The sequence below is a fragment of the Thunnus maccoyii genome, chromosome 17 (assembly GCF_910596095.1).
Source record: "Thunnus maccoyii chromosome 17, fThuMac1.1, whole genome shotgun sequence".
Classification (NCBI taxonomy): Eukaryota; Metazoa; Chordata; class Actinopteri; order Scombriformes; family Scombridae; genus Thunnus; species Thunnus maccoyii.
The window spans coordinates 26529314-26551661 of record NC_056549.1 but is presented as its reverse complement, the minus strand read 5'-3'; the positions used below and the strand labels follow the sequence as shown (position 1 = coordinate 26551661).

At 43.6% G+C, this 22348-nt stretch overlaps 1 protein-coding gene across 6 annotated transcripts in view; it reads left to right on the top strand.

Moving 5' to 3' along the window:
- The window catches only part of fynb (FYN proto-oncogene, Src family tyrosine kinase b), a 77195-nt gene that overhangs the window by 16707 nt on the left and 38140 nt on the right, over nt 1-22348 (top strand). Inside the window, exon 1 of one of the 6 annotated variants that reach the window (XM_042389906.1) lies at nt 8827-8910. The exons of the other annotated variants lie outside the window; for them this stretch is intronic. The gene's annotated coding sequence lies outside the window, so the exon portion shown is untranslated. Of the gene's footprint in view, nt 1-8826; nt 8911-22348 lie in introns of those variants that run through there. 6 annotated transcript variants of the gene reach the window in all.

Sequence of the window (22348 nt, the reverse complement as noted above, 5' to 3'; positions counted from 1 at the left end):
TCCGGTCAGTTTGCAGCGTCACCGCTGGACCGCTACTGTAGCTTTTCACAAGGTCCACAATGTACCTGCTTCTAAGGACATTTTGTACAAATGTTGTAAAATGAGCAGTGTGTTTGTGAAGCTGCAACAGACGTTCACTTTGTCACCATACGTGGATTATTTGTCGGAGACCTGACAGTAGATAGGTAAGAGTTTAAGATAGAAATAATGCAGTTAAAGATATGATGGAGTGTCAGATAGGAGGATAAAGTACTTTTGATTCTTCATTCAATTCTGAAGCTTTTCTGATTTAACCAAGTTCTGATCTGAAGTTTAGTCACCTGATTGACATCTCACGTTGTCTCACCATGTCATGACCAGGCTTGTAATGGTAGACAGAATCCATGGTTCAGTACATACCTCGGTATTTGGATCAAACAAACAAAAGAAATGCAGGAAACAACATTTTTGTCATTTATGACCATAATGATCACAGATGCTTCCATACAGGCCATGATGGCTCACTGACTGGTTTGATAAAATGATGTGAGTCATATGCTATGGCCTTCACTGTCACCACATCTCAACCCAGTCCAACACCAAAGGGAGATTTTTGGAGCAACATGTTGACCACCACATTCATCATCAATGGCAAATGACAACTAAGTGAAACATGTGCGGATGTTCTTCCTTGACATTGGGAACACATATTGTGGTAAAAAACTTCGAACGCACTCCGTGTCGAAACTTCCTTTCATTTGTCACCCATCTGTACTCGGAAAAAAAACTAAAATTGAAACAAAAAAACCTGCTTCTGCCAAAAGACTGGCAGCCAGGCCTCATCATATTTTTAGTTTCCCGGACGATCTCTGTGAAGTACAGTCAAGAACGTTCTGTTCTACACAGCATCCATTTGTTAGCTTCACTTGGATGTTGACGTCTGGCCCGGTCAGAGGCTTTTCAGTCAGGAGCTTCCTGTCTTTGAGTGTGATGGGGAGCTTCCAAAAAATCAGAACCCAGGCAGCTAACAAAGGAGACACATTGTGAAAACCCCTGCAGAGCAACTGACAAACAACTATAAATGGAGAGCAGGGTTGTTTTGGTAGAACTCCTCATCAATGGGTTGGTGGAAACAAGCTGAACAAGGGATTCTTCCAGGAAACCAGAGTCAGCTGAGTATCCAACATTCATAGCAAGCGTATTCATTATGCAGGCTCAGTCATCGCTGCGCTAATAGCTCCTTTTATATCTCCTAAGGTGCTTCTGCGTGTCTCGCCGCACGTCGACGGAGCAGGCAGAGCGAGAGAGAGAGAGAGCTCGTCTCAGAGCGGAATCACAGTTTTTGACTCAGCTTATTTCGGTAGAGCTGCTCAGTGTGTGAGGTGTCAGCGACATGGAAGACATGCCTCTGCAGATGCAACGGTAGCGCATCAACAGCACCTTTTTGTTTGCGGGAACACGGAGCACATGTGTGTGCGTAAGTGTTTGTTTGCACTTCAGCACTCTCGCTGGGTGGGTGGTATTGTAGGCTGGTGAGAAACAGAAAATGAGTCACCGATTCCAATGATGTTTTCATGCTTCCACTTCTCTCTCTCTCTGCCTCTCTTAGAGCCTCTGCATTGTGTGGAGAGAGGAGCTAAACAGCACAGTGGTAATTATCCTCACATTATCCTAGACATTGATATTCATCGCTAGGATCATTCGCAGCCGTGAGACAAGCGCATACTTGTGTTTGCCTTTTTGCCTCCTCCTCGCAGCTCCGTTCACCCTCCTCCTCCTCCTCCTCCTCCTCCTCCCTGCTCGTTACCTCCACAATAATGACTGTGCCAGTGTGGGCTGCTCAGTTATTCACTGAAATGTCAGCATTGCCCTCGAACTGTGGCTTCATTGTGGTTCCCAGTTTGCCCGGTGGTATGGAGACACAGTCAGTGGGTAGAAGTGTTGCCGCTAATGAACCTAGTTAAGCTTCACTCCGTTACGTTGACACATCTGGTGGCGTTTTTTTTTTTTTTTACATCCGCATACTCTCCTTCCTCCGTCTAATTAAGTGATCTGTTCAGGATCTGGGCTGCAAAAAGCAAAGTGTACCCGCCGCAGCTCACACAGGACGTACCGCGCTCAGCGTGACACATCAGCAGCCGTCACCAGCAGGTTCTGAGCACACAACGTCCCCCCCCCCCCCCCCCCCTCCCCTCGTCTTGCTCTGGCCATTTGATGGCCTTTAACTATTCTGCTCTCTAGAAGGAGCGCTCTGTCTCGACCATCAGATCAGCTCACGTCAGAGCACCGTCCTCTCATCCTCACCATCGCTACTCCGTCGAGAAAGGGGAGACGTCAGCGAACGAGCCGCGGCGGCGCTCGGCCCCCCGCTGAGAGACGTCAGCTCTGGAAAACATCAAAGCGCCGCTGTGGCTGTGCTGGATCCTGGGATCCTCAGTCAACACTGCATAGTCCCCGCTCACAGCGCCCGCTCCGGGCTGCAGAAACCATATTTCTACATGATCATGTGCAGACACACATACTGTGTGCTGATGTGAATGTAAATATCATTATTATTAAAGAGGAAAGCTCCACCTTCAGCTGATTTATTGATAATGTAGAATTCCTCCCGGTACTGTGTGTCCTTCCTTTAACCTGCATCACTTCATGTTGGTTTTTGCTTGTTAACCATCTTTACATAGATTCTCCAGATCTGTGGAATTCTTCTCATTAAACCACTTTAGAGCCAAAACAATCAGCTGATTAGTCAGTTTCAACAGAAGAGGAATATTTGCTGGTGTCTTTGGGACAGTTAGCGAATCAAAACAAGCAATTTGATGACATCACTTTGAACTCTGGGAAACTGTGGTGCACGTTTGACACTATTTTCTGACATTTTATAGATAGTATCATTATTGATAATCAACAGATGATTCAATAATGCAGCTCTGAACCAGTCAGTGAGCCCCTTGAACGTATGAAAGCATCTGTTTATCTTTATATAGATTTTTCATTTAATTTGTCAGCCATCCACATGTCAACAGTGATTTCCTTCAGTTAGTCATTTCCCAAAATGCAGTTGGAAAAAACCCCTCATCGTACAGCAGGACCTGTTGGTTGAACACAGGGATAATAAGCACGCTCTTTGCTCAGAATGCAACATTTTTTGCGGTTGCGTTGTATTCTGGTCTGTTTGAGTTACTGTCAAATGTGTATGTTTGTCTCCCATATGACTGTAGAACAATGTGCTGGAAATATCACATAGTAAAAACATACACCCAGAGAGCGAAATGAATCCAAAAATGCAGGTTTGCTTGCCAGGAGCTTTTTTTTTTTTTAGAGTGGATCTTTCCATAGTAGTTGAGTCCTGCTTGCAGAGGGAGAATTATGTGTTTTGTTTTGTTTTTTTGATATTCAGTGTTTGAGTTTTGGACGGAATATTTTTCCATCCGTTAATGTTTCCTCTAAACAAAGCACACAAGCTGGAGTATCTAGAGGAGGCAGAGAGATGATTGACCACCACCTCGGTGCTGTTTGAATCTACACCGTCCTCTACAGAAAGGCCTTTTGATGTTTCACCCTCTCCTCCATCCCTCATCCCTCCATCTTCAGATAAAAGAAGCCGGGATGGGCGACCGAAGGGCTTCGACCGCAGCATTTTAATGATCTCTCACTTAACCCCCTCATCTGCGTACCCTCGCCTGTAATAGAGGTCGGCCGGGTGGGCGGAGGCCACGTGCGGAACAGTGAAGTTTGTTTCTGAGAGGAGTGGGATGTTTATGCAGCATTGTTGCCTGTTTATACTGAAAGTAACATGGTTTAAACGTCACGAACAGCGGCTGCAGCAGCGTGTTCTAGCGCTTATAGGATGTGTGCGTGTAGTGTATGTGGTCGTGTGTGTGTGCTCAGGAGAGAGCCTCCTCCTGTGCAGATGGTACAGAACCATAACCTCATCCTGTTTCACTGACTCGCCAACTTGCTAAAGAGCCCACCCTCAACACATCTGCTGCAGCATGCTAATGACTCGCTTTGGATCTGTGAAATAATTTATGTCTCAGATGTCTTCTTTATTTCATGCAAAGTCTGTGTACTTACAAGGCTTGGAGGTGTGAGTGTGTTTTATGTTGTCATATATATATGTCACTGTTATATTTCCTGTAAATCTCTGCTGCCTGCTTTCTAACATAGTAGAAATACATCTTTCCAGGCTAGGTGAGCTCTATATGCATGCAAATGAAGCGTCTAGGCCGCCATGTGGCCACGAGAGAAGAGAAGGAACACAGGTTTTTATTGGTCAGTTTGAAAAAGCAGGGATGGGGAATTAGACAGCCAGAACAACAGCAGCTGTATCTCATTCATTGGCAAGCTTTAGTCTTACTGCCCAGCCCGTTAAGAGCCGTGACAGGTATATTGTCACCGTAGCTACGAGAGGCTGCGGGTGCACCGGTCCTTCTAATGTCTTCACACTCGGACGGGTTTATCACGGACACGGCCTCACAGAGGCTAACAATGTAGCCTTTCACTCGGCTGCGGCGGGGGCTGAAAAAACATCGTGCGGAATAATTAGTGGTTTGCAAATCAGCTTAATCTTAACCCACCCGGACAAAGACGGTCATCGATCCCACAAAGAAACCATAAATCCCATCAGGTCTGGAGGTCACTTCACAGAGCTCCGGTTATCTAAATTCACCCAACGGACCGCACTTTGATTATCAAATCCCTCAAAGCTGGCAGTGTTCCCGCTCAGTGTTGTCATTATGTGTTATTTACCAATTTACAGAGGAGGAAGCTGACTGCTAGGTCGTCAAGTGGTTCAGTGCCGTTAAATGGTGCCAACGCCAAGAACTGAGCACTTTTGATGTTGCTCTCTAGCTTCCTCTGCTCGGGGGCAGTCTGGCTTGTCAATAATCAGCCACAGTTTCCATCAGTGCTCCACATGTTGGAGGTTTAGCGGTGACGTGGTTTTAATTATAATGAGGAGGAGGAGGAGGAGGAGGAGGAGGAGGAGGAGGGGGGGGTGTTGGGCTGTGGCCATATGCTGGCCTCGGGTCTCCAGGGACTAAGCCAGGGGGCTTAATGAGCAGCCTCGCAGGAATTAGTGCTACTTTAACCTTAGTGTTTTGACTGCTGGGAGAGGCCCACCGCTCAGCTGATTTACAGCCACTGATGAGTTGAGGAGGAGGAGGAGGAGGAGGAGGAGGAGCAGCTAAGGAGGCTTCATCCGGTCTGTGACTAAAACATTTAGACTTCTTGCTGAACTGTTGCAGGTTAAGCCGAAGTGGAGTTTTAACACAGCAGTGAAGTTGAAGACAGTTGTTTCCTCCTCTTCTACCTGAGTCGTCCATTACATTACACAGCTGGTTGTTGTTAGAAAGTTTAGCAGGCGGTCTATGTGACTTGCTTCACTACTAGATTGTACTGAAGACATCATCCACAGTCAGCTGCACAGGGAAGAAGTTGAAGATGATATAGTAGCTGCAGTGAATGGCTTTCTTATCTGCTATAAATGTAAAAAAAAATCTCTTAATTTTGAAGAATTCAGCCAAAATGTGAGACCTGATTACAGCATGGCATGATATCATGACACAGAAAACATGTAACAACACGAAGGAAACAGGAAGCAGGATGTGGGACAGAGAGTCTGTCATGTCGAGCATTTAGAGTAAACAAGAGCATCGGTCTGAAAACTGTCAGCTCTCATATATGTAGCCTCACATTTCATTTCCTTCCGTCTTCAGTCTTTTTATTGTATGAAACTGAAATGTCCATTTTTTTCAGAATGAACCGACTGACTGGTGCTGTATGTTTAGTCCAGACTGAATGTGCCAGCGCTCTAACCGCTCTCACAGGCTCTCATCATGCCATTACTGCTACATCAGCATTGAAGCCCTCTTCAGACTTTATTTATTGACTGATGTAGACGGAGCCCACCTGCTGTGTTGTGCTGTAGCCTCGATAGAAACCAAGAAAAAGACGACGGGTGGCAAATTACATCAGGCCTTTCTATCTCATATGATATTACTGTGGTGACCCAAAGTCTGCCTCGCTCATAATCGAGTCTGAGAGTTGCAAAAATATGGACTCGGAGCTTTTGGTGTCTGCGGTCTGGAAGGACAAATGCTTCCATCAGACAGGCCACATTGATTTTTGAAGACAGAGACTTTAACATCCAGTAGACAGAAATCTGGTTCCAAATTGGCACAGCGATCTATAGTGTTACAGTATAGGTGTTTCATACATAAACCTATTTATAGATGTATTGATCGGGGTTGGTTATGTTGGAACGCCGCTCCACCTGAGGACAGATCAGGGTCTCTCCAGAGAACGAGGTCTGCTGTAACAAGACTGACAAGGCTGTGTTTGTCTCCACATGGCTTCACATGATTGAACCATGACCGATGGTCAATCAATCACACAGGAAGCCCACCGGCCCATCATTCAGGACCCCTCGCAGGACAGGATCGCTGCATGAGCAGTTTCTCAGTTGTCAGTCATTTCTCCCCAAACTGTTTGTCCATCTATTGTTCCATCCATCTGTCCAACGGAAGACAGATGAATTTAAATCCCAATGACCTTTCTTCTTAGGGATTATATAATTTTTAATTTTCAAGCAAACCGTCATTGACATTTTATCTGAAAACCAATGATTGGATTTCCATTAAACTTGATTTGTATTTTGATTTGGATTAATGACATGAAAACAAGTTTGCTCTCCATGATTATGTGTACATTACATTTTTTTGGGGGGGGGGGGGGGGGGGGGGGGACTTTTTTAGGCAAGAACGTAGAAGAGTAGTACGAAGATTAAGCTCATAGAAAATATAGGTAAGGCTTTATTTAACGGCCCATAAATTCCTAATATTTTGAACAACCATGTAATTTGGCACTAGTTATAAGTAAATATAAACAATTGGTTCACTTCCAAGAATTTAATTCCAATTATTTGCTTAGATAGCATAACCTAAATTTAGTATTTAAGTCATATCAGGTCAGCTGAACATGCAACACACTGTTAAATTCCTCTAGAAATCAACAACTGCTTTTAAACTCAACATAACCAACTAAAACAACAGTCTCAGCACTGTGTCCTCCGTATGACTCTACCAAATTACTGGCAAATTACTGGCAAATTATAAGTAAAATTATAAGGGAATAACACACCCATAAAAGAAACAACTCTTACTAAAATGCATTTCATTGTGCTCCTGTGTTATGTAATGACAATAAAACTGAACCTTGGACCTTTAAATGATGATTTGGTGATTTTTTTTTTTTTAAATAGCCAGAAGTTTCCTTTGGTAGCTTGTCAACAACATCTTAGGTGGGTGTTCTGAGAGACTTTGGACTGATGACCTCAGTATTTCTAAAATTCCACCTATTAGTTCATTAAAGAAACATTTTAGATCGCTTCATTAGTTTAAAATTCTACCTGTAAGTTTGCAGCTTTTATGGATGGCTGTGTGCGTGTGCACGTGTGTACTCGTGCATATAAACCGCGTGAAGACAAAGAATGATGAGCCTTAAAGATTATCCCCAGCCGGAACACAATCCTCTTTAGAGATGCTGGGCAGTGGGGGCGTTTCTGAGTCTGGGTGCTGTCTAGACGGTTAGACGCTGCTGCTGCTGCTGCTGCTGCTCCGTGTGGAGGAACGTGCTGTACTGAGCCCGGCAGCTGCGCACACTAGTGCAAGGAGTCACAGCTGGATCACGCTGTCTCTTCAGAGGCACAGCACAGTGTCATATCTAAAGTCAGCCAGTCACACACACACACACTATATGTAGTTCTTTCCAGACACATACTGTATGTGAAGCAATTCTGTCAGATGGAGTGATGTTACACCGCCTACACTATCTCTCAAAACGTGTCCCATCGTCCCATCGGCTCATCCTCCTTCATTCACAGGCTCTTAAATCGTCACGGCTTCTGCGTCATTTCCACTCCCCAGACTCTGCCAACAGAGCAAGGACCCATAGTACTCGCTGTGCTCAGGAATGTGGTAACCTAGCAACGGGGCTGGAGAGGCAGATCACTGCGTTGGGGTCGGTGATGGGCGACCGTGCCTCGTCTGCTTAGAGGTAAATCCTGCTGCTGAAGGGCACGTGCGTTGTCACCTTCGAAGGTTCATCAGCCCTTCCTTATGTACTTTTAAGACTACAACTCTTCAGTTGTTTACTTCATGGCAGCAGAATAATAAAAAGTATTCATCATCTTAATTTGTGTAAACAAAACAGTAAATCAACACAAAGAATCTACGTGTAAAAATACAAAGGTTAGAATGTGCAGAAGACCATTTTTCATTAAAGCAAGTCTATAAAGGTTTTAGAAATGTCAACATTAGGTTCACAGCAACCTGAAATATGAATTCTCCTTACTTAATGTGTCAAGAGGATAAAACCATTTTTGGACATATTTGTGGAAACCGTATTAAAGCTTCAAGCCTTGAGGGCTGGCTTTGGTAGGAGACACGCTGTCAACTTCCATTGTGTGCTACTGACTAGAGCACCTCATACTGCTACAGTTTTATCCCCTTTTTCAACCACGGTCTGGGTGAATACTCTTTTCTGATTGGCCGGCAGGTGTGCGTTAAAACCGTGTAATGTACACGTAGTTTGGTTCATGTTTAATCACCGTTCTAAATTCATCTGCTACCCAACCTATAACCATAGCAACATTAAAGAGCACAGCTGTCAAAGCTTACTCGTTATGAAGTTTTGAAGAATGGGACGCAGCAGAGGAAAAAGAAATGGAGAAGAAAAGAAAGAAAAACGGCACAAGGAACTGACACCTGAAGAGCTTAAAATGATAGAAGAAGAGAGGGATGAGATTAACACAAAAAAGGCAACATAATGGGCTGTTAATATACTGAGACTTTCTCTACCAAAAAGAGACATACTCTGCAGTTATGCTTAATGACACCTTACATGAATTTTGTGCTTCAGTTCAGGTTGGTGGTGAGTACAGTGTGACAAGTTGTCATGACAACAGTAAGCTCTTGCTTCGTAACCTTTCGATTTTGAGTGCAAAACTTTGTTGAAAGTTTGGTGAAAGTTTGGTGGTTCTTTGCCTCCAGTCGTGCCTTAAAAGCGTTTAACGCACACCTACTTGTTGAGTATCGCTTACATGTAGCGTTTGTTATATACTGTTAGACATAAGTCCCTTTTATAACATTCAGCATTTGGGAGGGCCATTTGTGTTATCAAATTTTAATTGCATTCAGAAAGTGGAAGCTAGCAAGCTAAGCTAACCAGCAAGCTACAGTAAGTAGAAGCTAGGTAGCCTAGCTTGATAACATTAGCACAGATTCCCACTAGACTAGGGGCTAGCTAGCTTTAGCTGTCTTTCATTGGTCCAGTTGTGGTCCAATGACCACAAGCACCAGACTGTCTAAACCTACAGAGACAAGTAGTCCTGTAACCTCAGCGCTCTGTTTGTTACCTTCTGATTTGAATCATGACATGTAACCAATGTACAGAGTGTGGAAACCACAGATGCAACTAGCAACAACTAACAACATTAGCCTCCCAGCTGGTGAACTGCCTGTATGTCCGCTGGAATTGAAGTGATATTTTTAGTGCCCATACAGATATTGCTCCAATCAAATTCCAGCATTTACATTGGTAACATTTTTTTTTGTTTTGTTTTTACCAATTTAGTAATGAGTCAAGCAATGAGTAAGCAGACACCAAGGAGGCATATACTGATTTCTTAGCAAATTTTAACTTGAGTTTGTTTTAAAATGTAAAGGATGCAGCTGCGGTGGCAGGAAGCAAGGAGTTGTCTTGTTTGACACTTTCTTTTATCTGTAAGCTGGAGGAAGTTACTATAGCACAGAGTAGTATGGCATCAAACTCATTTATCCCGTCTGCATAGGCAATGAAGAATGCATGTGGCTGCTGGGTAATAAAACATGCATGTGCTCTGAGGGGGGAGACATAATAACTTAACATGTGGACGGCAGCGTAGTTCAAAGTGAGCTGTCTGTTTTGTTTCTGCTGTTGGAGGCTGTACAGAGAGGACGGAGAAGGGAAGATGACAAAAGGAACACGAGCCAGAGTCAAACCCACGACACGCACCGCGGCCCTGCTTGACTCCGGGTCGGCCCGTTCGGTTACCGATGAAATACAGAAAGCCGGAGCAGAACAGAGAGACCTATTTATAGGATGAATGGTCGACTGGCAAGAGGCACCTCATCAGCAAAAACTGCCTTCCTCCAAATGGAAGAAGTGAGAGGTTATTTTCAGCATTTTGGGACTGAGCCATAAAATTATGCAGCTGTCTTGAAACATTGTTCTCTGAGAGGTGAATGGAAACTTAACACCCATCAAGGTGTATTTGAGGCTTTTAACCACATCCTGCAGGCAGACAATAAATGATGAGATAGTTCTCTGTATGTGTTAACTCTATGCCAAGGAGGTTATACAGAGTGTTGCATTTTCTTCATTTGGTACATCTGCAGAAGGTGCAGCACCCACATGCTGAAACACAGAGTTGGTAAAACTTCAGTTGTTTGTCACTTCTAACTTTTGGTTTGTTTTATCAGATCAGAGCGTTTGGCCTCTTCAGAACTGTAGACTATTCCGTTCATGTGTGTAAATACGCTGTTTTTGGTGGCTTGCAATAGTCTGTATACTGTGTATTTAATGTGGATTGCTCCGGTAGGCAGCACGCCGCTACATCTATTTCCAGCAGTATTAGTGAAAGCGCGTTCCTGGACACGCTAATCACTGTCTCCGCAGCCTCTTTTCTAATAATATGTTATTTGAATACAGAGCATGACCCCGACAACATTGTCCTTTGTCTCGCTGAGCTGAAAGTTGAGGTCTTGGGGAAATTACAGCAATGCGTTCTAACAATGGTTCACATCCTCCTGTTTCCTGTGGAGCATGCAATCAACATCGCAGCACTCTCAGGAGATGCTCAGTAATGCGAGGACGTCTTGACAGTAGCGCTTTCCTGCATATTTCACCCATAATAATAAGTTGAAAGGGACACTTAAAGTGTTTATCCGCAGGCTGCTCCTCAGTGCAGTCGTTTGTCTCTCTCTCTGGCTCGTATAGAAGTGTAACTGATGGTTAAGACTTGTATGATCCAAACAACTAGTGTGGTGACACATCTATCTTGTTCAGGTGCCAAGTTCAAAAAAATGTGTATGTGTTTGGGAATTATACTTCACAAAAATACTGTCATTTCTCAATTCACATATGGGAATAGATTCATCTGTACCTAAGTCTTTTTGGAGATTTTGAAAAAGTCACATGACTTGCAGCTGTAGCCAGTACAGCAGGGTTTGATCACTTTAATCATTTGAAATGATATAACCATACACGCCCATCCTGACACAAAGGTTGGGTTGTGATTGACTAGTTGCAGTGCCACAAGGCAACACTGAACTAAATAATGTTATTTTTTTTTAGTTGAAATGAACAGACAGATACATTTAGTTAATTTAGAGAGTTTTTAAAGTGGCCATGATGACTGAGCTCTATAAAAAAAACCCACTCATGCTGCGGCTTGAAACCTACACTGAAGTCTATCACTCACCCAATATGGAAACTTACAACATGCCTTTACGTGATTTATAAATATGTGTATTTAGCCTAAATTTAGACTTTTGTTGTTTGGCAGTATGGTCTGTTTTGCATGCATGCATCAGAAGTTTCAAACTGTGTCAGTTTTGCTTATAGAACCAGTGCTTCTAACCATTGTTAGGAAATCTAAAGGACAAACCTCCCTGTTCCCCCCGGTGTGACAAGTGTCTGGCGAAGACAAATAAGCACCTGAAAATGTCAAGCTTATCCCTCTAAGGGTGATTCTAAAGTGACTCTGAAGGTGTCTCCTCTCTGTTCTGTGCTCCTGTGCTACTTTGTTCCACAGCCAAACCCCTCTGCTGCCGTCCTGCCTGACAACATACAGCCGCTCAGACGGTGACGGGGGATGAGGTGTGCATACAGGAAATGCGTCATTGATATTTACCCCAATGTAGAGCTAGCTTTTAGTCATTTCACAAGCAAAACTAGTGAAACAACGTCAAATTTTCTCATAAGTGAGGCTCTATTTCATGCTGTATCACTTTAAGTCGGACAGTTGAAGATGACACAGACTCTGGAAACTGTGATTGACATTTCTTCCTCTGTTTTTTGACATTTCATGGAAAATCACTTAATTGGAAAAAATGATGTGATAGCATTTAACTGTAAGTGATGAAATGACATGTACGCAACCAAATTTGAAACTACAACCGAAACTAAATTTTAAGTGCGTTTTTTAAGTGTTACTCACTAGTTACTCACTAGTAACACTTAAGTTAAAATGCATGTGAATGTCATCCCTTCGAGGAAGAGATGAATATTTCAATGAGGAGAGCAGAGGCAGCGTCTTGTGTTGGTGTTGATTCATCCAGAGCCCAGGGGAAGGAACGAGTGTGTGTGTGTGGGGGTGGTGGTGGGGGGGGGGGGGGGGGGGGAGGCTGTCAGGTCAAGTCCTGGACACAGCTGCATTATTAACAGAAGGTCAGCTGTCAGCACACGTCTGCAGGGCTCACATCAAGCAGCTCACTCAATTTTGCGCCTCTGGCTGACATGTTAGTAACCTCGTGGGCCATTTAATGAAGGTTCACAAGCCTTCTCGTCTAACCCTTTTTTTTTTTTTTTTTTTTTTTTTTCTCGTTCCAATAAAACAGTCAGATAACACACAGAGCATCTGGAAAAACTTTTCTTACCTCACAATAAAAAGATATTTAAGATATATATTGATAGAGAGCCTACACATACTGTATTGACCTGAATAACTTCTGTGCTGGCTGGTAAACGTGCGTTGTAAGTAGATGTCTGTATACTCAGCCAAATGTGAATTATTATGGGAAGGATCGCCACTCTGTATTGTTTTGATATATAAAAAGAAAGTCTTTGTTCTTCATAAAGACAGAGTGTTGAGTATACAATCTAGTGTTTCCAGCCTTCTACATTCTAGCTTGATCAGTGATTCCCAGCATGCCTGAGGAATGGCCTCAGGGTTTATGGTGCATTTTTACATGTCACCATAAAGTGACATGTACATTTACTAGATTTTACGTTACATTTTCTCACAGATCTATATGGAAAAAATAAGATGAAAAAATGGGTTTTCTACAAACTATATATACTTTGAGTTCCAAGTTAAAGTAAAATATTTGTCAGTGATGGAACTATTTCATTTATTCCAAACATTAGTTACATGTCCTTATTTGATGAAACTGGACATATGTTTATTCATCTGTCATCATCTTGTTTCCTATCAAAAGTAGACTAGTCTTCGTCTGGCCTCAGGCTCAGCAGTTGAAGCCTGAGTCGTCATTCCCCCTTCTCCGTCTCCACCTCGGAGGATCGCCGGGTGTCCGATGTCATCCTCCTCCTCCAGCTCTTCATCCTACCGATATTCCTGCTTTTTTTTTTTTTTTTTTTTTTTTTTGTCGCCGCTGCTGACACTGAGTCACCCTGACACAATGGTGTCACCGCTGGCCCCGCCTAGCTCCACTTTTGACTGACAGGATCAGTGAGGACAGAGGCCTCCCTACGCAATATGGAGAGAGCAGTGTGTGTGTGAGAGAGAGAGAGAGAGAGAGAGAGAGAGAGAGAGAGAGAGAGAGGATCATGGGAGCAGAAATAGTTCAGGCCTGTGTTGTTGTGATCTGCGCTCAGCCAGCAGGAAGAGATGTAGACAAGCATGTGGCCTCTCAGCTTCCCCCAGCGGAACCGCGGACGAGCAGGGCGGCAGGAGGAAGGGTTGTTCCAGTTATGACAGCTCGCAGCTCATAATCCTGACCGGAGAGGAGAGAGGAGAGGAAAAGAGAGGAGAGGATAAGAGAGGAGAGGAGAGGATAAGAGAGGAGAGGAGAGGATAAGAGAGGAGAGGAGTCCTCTGACTGAAATAAACCATATACAGTGTAAAAGTGTGTAAAAAATGTTTAAAAAAACAGGAGATACAACAGTTTTCCTCCTGCTTTATGGCTGTTTTCAGGCTGAGGTACAGCACCTTTATCATCTCCACACCGAGAGGCAACCTGAACGTGCTGAGGAGCTCACACTGAGAGGGATAAAAGCAGGATAGACTCTGTGATTTTTAATGAAGGGGGTTGGAGCATCCTCAGGCAGACCTCCTGCAGAGACACGTGCTGTAAAAAAAAAAAAAAAAAATTCAAGAAGAGCTGTGAAAACAAGATAATTTAGCCCAGATCCTTCACTTTATAAACTCTACTCCACCCAGCCTCTTTGAAATAAAACCGAAACCTCACATCTCAGGAGCTCACATTGCTTACTTAAGGCCAAAACTGAAGCTAAACTCTTACATGTTGACCTTGGGTGTGCTGGTGGCAACCGCTCATGTCTGGTGAAGTCTGCCTTTTTTTTTTTTTTTTGCAGTAGAATTCTGGCATTTCAAAGAACAATCCTCCTAAATTGAGAGAGTTTGTTTTCTCTTTTATTTCCACTTATTTGAACATTTCCTCCTTTACTGACATTAGCTCAAGGTTATAAATCACGTCCTTCAGTTGTAACTGAGCTGTTGCCAGTTTTTTTTTTTAGGCCAGCTAAAAATAGTCCCAAGTTTTCCTTTTCGATTCCAGCCGGCTGATTCTTCGTCTCTCTCTCTCTCTCTCTCTCTCTCTCTCTGGTCAGCTGTGTGTATTTTGCTTTCGCTCTCCGCAGCTAAGACTGGAAAAGGGGAGGGCAGATCTCCCTGGTTGCGGGCAGGCGGGTCGGGCCCGGTGGAGGCTGCAGGAGTGTTTTTTGTCGGGAGGCAGAGATCACAGCTGACTTGCTTCAGCGGTGTCGTGTCCAGAGCCGTTTCCTCTGTGATGCGCCAGGTGACCTCAGTGACCCCCACGGCATTAAGCCAGGCCTGCCATGAAACAAGGACTACCCTCACGAGGTCTAAGATAGAACAGTTGCGTAGGAGAATCAGCCCTCTGTTTCATAAGAATTATAACTCTTATGACTGTACCTTGTTTCAAGTCCTGACAAGAAGTAGACATGGAATACGTGTCTGTGTTCATCAGGCTTTTTGTCATTCAGAAATAGATGACTTTTCCATTAATGTTCCCTTTTTTATTTAGACATGACGGGACTTTTATGGTAAGAGACAATCCTGATGTTTGGCACCTGGTGCATGACAGAGAGAGAGAGAGAGAGAGAGAGAGGAACGTGACAGACAGGCAGGAGACTGTTTTTCCATCACTGATGGATTTTAAAACTTATTTTGCTGTTGAAGCCTTAATTAATGACCATTGTGAGCATGAAGGCCACTCATTAATGGAATCATTTGAGGTTATTAGAGAGTGAGTTGTGCTGCTTCCTGTTTTATTAAGGTTGACACACACAATCATTGAATGACAGGATGTTAAGTCGTCTACTTTAATTCCTATTAGCTCACATGTTGTATGTATGTTAAGTGTTTCACTGGACTGACATGAAAACATCAGTGTCTCCTCAACTTCTTCAATCTTGCACAGTATTCCTGGTTTATTTTGTGTATAGGAGATGTTGATTGAGATATGAAATGTACAGCATTGTGACTTGTGTCAAGTCGTGTGCAGACTTGTGTTGTGATGAGAGAGATATACCAACCTACTGCCGTCGTGACTTTTACGTAAAAAATAAGCAGGGTTTTTGTTCAGAGTGACAAGTTAAACTGCTGTCAGATTAACATGAAGGGGTTCGTGTCTGAAAGGGGCTGTAGAATAATCTAAGGAGTCCCATCTGATGCTTGTTTGTGGTAAGCAGTCAAATAATTACCCGTCAAAACAAACACAAAGCATGTATTGATTCCTCAGCAAAAAGTAATTTCAAGTTCCGTTCGACTTTAATTCTAAAATTGACGGCGACGTCGTTTATCTTCTTTTTTCTCAATAAAGGATTTGAAAAGATTCATCTTTTTTCCTCTCATCTCTCCAGCTCTCTCCATCTTTCTCTTTCATGCTGTCTCCTCATCAGCGAACGGTGATTAATGATCTACTTTGAGATCTGATGAGAGTCGAGGCAGCAGAGGACACAGTTCACGCGACTGATTGGACTCCGAGGTTGAATAAATGTTCTGGTTGAACCGGCGGGGTCAACTGTAGCGACGCGGCTCTCTGTCGGGATGCTGCTGATCTGATGCAGAACCTGCAGCTGTGCTGATAAGTGAGTGGGCTGCAGGCTGCGTGCATGCTTCTAGCTTGTGTGCGTATGAATAAAAAAAAAAGGAGGAAATATATTTGAAGCTAGTGTGTGTGTGTGTGTGTGTAAGTAACCTTGACTGGCACAGGCCGCCTCCCTCTGCGGGATACGCTATGACACTGGCAGGACGGCTCATGCTGGGAGTGCAGAGACCAGGCATTTCCCTGGCAGAGATGGGGGCGCAGCATGTGACACCCAGAGCCCATCATTAGCAGGCTCCCTTTGTCAAGTGTCTGGACACTCGCTCCTCCCCTGCAGCCGCCCTCCCCCCCTGTGTCCACCCATCTCTTCCTCTCCCCTTTTAATCATCCTTGCCTATCCATTTCATCCCCACCTTCCCTCCTCTACCTCTCCATCAGCCACTATTATTCCTCCACAGCTCCACCGTGGCCTCCAGCACCACCGTAAGGATTCTGAGAGTTATCTTTGATCAGGATAGGTTCTTTAACTCCCACATAAAACAAATTTCAAGGACTGAGTTTTTTCACCTATGTAACGTTACAAAAATCAAGCAGAGCCTGTATCAAAAAGATGCAGCAAAACTAGTCTATATATTTGTTACTTCTAGGCTGGATCATTGCAATTCCTTATTATCAAGCTGCCCTAACAAGTCTCTAAAGACTCTCTGCATCGGCTTCCTGTAAAATCCAGAACAGCATTTAAAATCCTTTTCCTCACCTACAAAGTGATTGCAAACCACCTACTGCTCCCTGTGATCCTGCTTAACACCCACTGCTACAATTATTATTATTATTATTATTACCATTCTTAGTATTACTATACATCTCTATGTGGAACTTGCATTGTGCTATTCTTTCTCTCTCTCTCTCCCTCTCTCTCTTTCTCTTTCAACCCAACCGGTCAGGGCAGATGGCCGCCCACCCAGAGCCCGTTCTGCTCGAGGTTTTTTCCCGTTAAAGGGGAGTTTTTCTTTGCCGCTTTTGCCAAGTGCTTGCTCGTGGGGGAATGTTGGGTCCCTGTAAATAATATTGCTAACAGTACAGTCTAAACCTGCTCTATATGACGAGGGCCCTCAGATAACTTCTGTTATGATTCGGCGCTATATAAAAAAAATTGACTTGATTTGACTCTCTTGCCCCTGTAATCATTTTCTCCCCCATTATTACTCCTTCTCTCTCTCTCTCTCTCTCTCTCTCTCTCTCTCTCTCTCTCTCTCTCTCTCTCTCTCTCTCTCTGTCTCTCTCTGTCTCTCTGTCTATTCTGGCGTTCCTATCTTATCCTCCTGATGAAGGGCACAGCACGAGGGCGGTGTAAAGTGAATAATTATTTCATGATGTCTTGTCTGCACTACTACAGGGTGAGAAACAGCAGGTTTGGTAGTAGAGATAGGTAGCACCGGGAGCTTTGTGACATTCTGACTAGTCGTGGGTGGTGTGACGCAGCGGTCATGATGGCTTCCTTCAATTTGGTCTCTCTCTGTTCCCTCGAAGGTCAGCGCTGTCAGGACAGTTTGTACTTCTTCAGTGCCATGAATTTGCAAATTTTCTGTGCTGAAATGAGATGATTTTGATGTTGTTAAAATGGTAATAATTGCTGGTGTGACGGAGCCCTAACTGTAGCAACGTACCAACTCATAAAAAACCCCAAACACTACTACACCGGGTCACACCAAGTTGAGCTGTCAGATATGAAAACTTTCTGGTAGTCAACACTTCGATATGTGTGAGTTTTCAAAGCAACATGAGACGGCTAACAGAGCTATAAACAGGGCAAATCAAAGTGGGCTATGTTCGACAATTTCTGCAACTTTCCTAAACCAGCGATCTGACATTCACACCCACTTTACCCAGCGATTGATAGAGTTGAAAAAGTAAACTGGGTTTGAGCTTCTCTCTAGTTCACACGCAAGCTCATGTTGCTGTCAACTATTTCTGTCACCATCCTGGTTCACAAACAAGTTCAAATGCAACTAATGAGTATTTTCATTATCAGTGACAGAAAATGTCAGAAAATTGAAAAAAAATGTCTATCACAGTTTCCCAGAGTTGAGGTATTATCTTGAACTCTCATATTGCATCCAACCAGCAGTCGCTTTTTCAGTACTTTTGCTTGATAAATGACTGGATATCAAAATATTTGACAATTATATTTCTATTGATTGACTGTTTCAGCTCTAACACTATGAATGTCTTCCAGGAGAGACTGCCTGAAAATCCGTGAATACCCCCAACTACCCCCAACGCTTCTACCCAGTAGAAGTTTTCAGATGTTTTCAAATGAACTAGTTCTTTTCAAGCATAATCCAGCCCTCAATGTGTCCTTGTTCATACCAAGACTATGAGACCTTATTGCGTTTGGTAAAGTGGGTAAAATGAGCCTGTACCAGCGGCACAACAGTCTAAAACGCTAAAGAATTGTAGTATATCACATGTGTCCTTGTCAAGGATATGCGCTCCCACATGTATGTCCCAATCTGTGTGAAACTAATTAGTAGTCAAGCTCTCCGCCCTCTACCCACCCTGTTTCCACTCTCCTGGAGTCGGAGGTGTTTTCATTCAGACAGACGCAATCCCACCGGGGTTGACTCCAGCCCTTCAATGACCAAGGGGATGGAAAAAAAAAAGCCTCCCATGGGGGATAATATGTCATAGTGTCCTCCACCAGCTCCTTCACCAACCACCTTCTTAGCCTCCTTCTAATGAACCCCACCCATCACCTCCCCCCATCAAATATAAATGCAGCCAGGGACCATCTCTCTCAGCAACCACCATGGCATACCTTCAGTCCTGCACAACTGCTCCATGAATTATTCACCCAGAGGGGCACGTGGACATAGGCCCCACACCCTTCTTTATCAACCCCCTTCTTTTCTTAGAAATGGAGCACAGGTGGACGGCACCTTATTTCAAGTTGAGTTAATCAATTTTCATCCCATTAACTCTTTTAATCACGCTCTGTACATCTTCAGATGCTTTAGGTCTTTGGCTCCAATTAAAGAACCTAATGAATTTTGTCCATCCAGTGCTATATGAATAGCCTTTTGCGTTAACTAATTATGGATCCGACTCCACTACTGGTCATGTCCTGCTCTGTAATTGGATTTTCCCCGAGGGTTCATTGATTTCATGTTGAAAGCGGCTGGAACATGGGAGGAGATGCTCGGTCTGATATAAAACATGAGAGGATACAGACAGCTTTATAGTATAGGCCGCCTTCTTAAGTTTTTTTATTTTGACAAAACAGAATTTTTGATGATGTTGAAAACGTATGTACATTTTAAAGACTCTCCGGAACGTTTAATTCTAGTGAAATGATGCTGCAAAATTTCGGTGGCTTCTTTATTCAGCCTCTAGAGCTGTTTCCTACAAGCCTCTGGGAAGAGGAGTGAAAGACCGGGGGAGTAAACAGCAAAACAGCCCCTACGGCAAGCAGGTGGCAGCTTTTTCTGCGAAGGAGGAATAATTAATCAGCAGAGAGGCTGCATGAAAAGGAGGGAAGGAAGAGGGAAATAAAGAGATGAAAGACCCTTCAGTTCAAAGAGAACAGCCAGTGATGAGCTCGGCTCTTTCTGGGCATGCAGAAGGCTGTAGAGGAGAGAATCGGACAAACAGGGCTTAGATCTGTCACGGCTGTGTTTGGAGAAAAGCAGATTGCATTTAACCTGAATCCAGTAATCTGATTGCTTAAACGATTGTTCTAATTGATTGGAGTTGGTAAGTAATTGAATTACAAAATGTGGTATTTGTTGGATTGATGTGGAGAAAAGAAGAAAGCTGGTCAAGCGGTTTCACCGAACTGAACACTGAATACAACGTCTGATGATGAATGTTGACTGATGTTAGAAATTTAAAGGAAAAAACACAATTAAATGAGTGGAGAAACATAACGAATGCAGACGCTTCATCAAAAACTGTCAAGTACTATAAGTTGGCATCAAATGTCGGGACAGATTCATAATTTTACACATTCTTTCATCAGATAGTTCACGGCTTAAACCGAAATTTGGAGTCACTTACGTCAAGGAATTTACCGTTTACAGTAAATGGTTATATAGTTAGATTTGGCAGAAAAGGCTTTGCTCTTTTTTTTTCTCAAAGTAAAGGTATCAAAGAGTTTTGTTTTTGTGTCAGAACAGAAATTCAAGCGTCATATCGACACTAGTTTTGAAAAATTTCAAAAAACACCCCATGTGTAGACTGATAATCAGAACGAGACTTGGCTATTTTTGCTTTTGTTGATGTAGATGTTCCACCTTCATCGTTTTCAGTTGACATGGAAGCTGTGGGGGCGTTGCTTTACCAGAAATATGCAGAGTGGTAACAACCTTTCAAACACTTACTATCTTAGATCTAGCTAGCCATGGATGTAGCTAGATAACTATCTAGGTAAGATAACATCACTATTCTTAATCCCACCTACAAAGCTGATTGGTTGATAATTGGTCGATAATATCTCCAATCAGGGTAAAAAGTCCCCAGTGAGCACACGATATGTTTAATTCAGAACACTGAATGAATACAGAAGCTATCCTAACATCCCTGTAATAGCTTAATGTGTCATTTGACTAATTAGGCCTGCAATGTTGGAAAGTAATATCGAACTTCTGAAAGTAACCTTCTCGTCCGGGGGTTCTCTGGCTCTTGGGGCTGCGTCTGTCTCTGCCAGAAGCAGACTAGAATAACAATGCTCCAACTGGGCCTCTGGTAGCAGCAAATACATTCATTACTGAATGCTTGATGTGTAATGTCACTCTGGGTGACAGCAGTGCCTCCACAGTGCTGTACATATTGCAGTGGTGATAGCGTGTGTGTGTGTGTGTGTGTGTGTGTGGGAGTGCCCCAAATCAGAATGTAAAATCCTTCAAAACCGCCTACATTTAGCTACAGATGACTACGTCTAGACTGAATCGTCATCCTTCCCCCGAAGATTATCATTTAAGAATGACACAAGCAACAGCTCTCCATCCGACTCCGAGGGATCAATACATTTGTTTTCCCCTTCCGAAAGCCGATTCAGTCTGCCTCTGCCGGTCACACGGGTTACATAAAGAGTCAAAACGCAGAGCAGTTTGTGGTCTCAGTCAGTGCTGGGAGCATATATGATTAGAGATGCTCTGCAGTCTTGCACTGAGCGTAGCATCGCTGCTGTTGTTTCCTGGCCCCCTGCCTGCCCCCACGTCCTGTCACGCTGGATTACAGCACCCGTTGACAGAGTCTCTGTGTTGTGTGCCGCTGCGAGTGCGAGCCGGCCATTTCGCTCTGCCCACGGTTTCGATGCCAGGTCGTTGACACAGTTCACACCGACCCGATTACAAGGAGCACCAAGGTGATACGGCGCTCACCGTGATCCTCTGTGCATCTCTGCTTCATGCACCTGTCAGCAGAGTCGTATGTTTTAACCTTGTGTGATGTATGCGGTTTTTACCCACAGAAAGCTGCCCTGCTACTGAATCACCAGCACTGACATCTTTAGAATTTAGCAGAAGAAAATCGGGGACACACACACAAACATTTTCTTCTCTCTTATAATTCAATTCAGTATACGTTTAAGTACCCATATCAGGCAGTTTAAAGCACTTAAGCAAGACAAAGAATCACTTTACACAAAGAGAGAATACAAGTCAGTCAGTTTGAAAGGCTGACTCTTGGCACAGACTTGTTCTCTTGTTTGGTTTATTTAAAAAAAAAAAGCAACACAAATCATACAGTAAGATTTCTCTCCTTCCAACACCCCCACTTCCTGTGACAACCTCTGATTGTGCTGACGGGCATTTTGGCTTCTGTCTGCTACAGCGTGCCATCTGAGGGATCAGTCTGTAATTATGTTGAAAGAGAGCGGTCACGGTGTGTCAGTCAGTATGGGGCTGCTGTTCTAATTGGTAGAGAAGAGGGTTTCTCTCTGCGGCTGCACTGGCATCAATAAATACCTGAGCTTATACTAGGGTAGCGCTTGGTAATTTTGTGAGCACGAAAATCTGCATGAAATGTCAACAAGACCTGCCAGCAAACCCTAGATGCCACAATGTTTATGTTTTATGTTTTTATTGAGGGAATAGAGCAAAGTTTCATCATGCTCTTACAACTTTGGCCCACCACCAATCTTCAACTCCTCCACTTTTGATCTCACATATGCAACTCAGACACTGGCATGGACAAGTGGAGATGTGTTTGGTAAAAACAACACGTTTCTTAATAAACTTTACTAATGGACTTGCGTGTCTCAGTTGTAATCTACTATT